Here is a 310-nt window from a genome sequence, read left to right as displayed (position 1 = left end):
CAGGTATGCAGATGACACACCCTTATGGCAGAAAGTGAAGAGGAACTAACAAGCCTCTTGATAAAAGTGAAAGAGGAGAGTGAAAAAGTTGGCTTAAAGCTCAACATTCAGAAAACGAAGATCATGGCATCTGGTCCCATCACTTCATGGAAAATAGATGGGGAAACAGTGGAAACAGTTTCAGACTTTGTTTTTGGGGGGGCCCCAAAATCACTGCAGATGGTGACTGCAGCCATGAAATTAAAAGATGCTTACTCCTTGGAAGGGAAGTTATGACCAACCTAGATAGCATATTCAAAAGCAGAGACGT

This window comes from Bison bison, unplaced genomic scaffold, assembly GCF_000754665.1.
Source record: "Bison bison bison isolate TAMUID 2011002044 unplaced genomic scaffold, Bison_UMD1.0 scf7180017864533, whole genome shotgun sequence".
Classification (NCBI taxonomy): Eukaryota; Metazoa; Chordata; class Mammalia; order Artiodactyla; family Bovidae; genus Bison; species Bison bison.
This window is presented reverse-complemented; position numbering follows the sequence as displayed.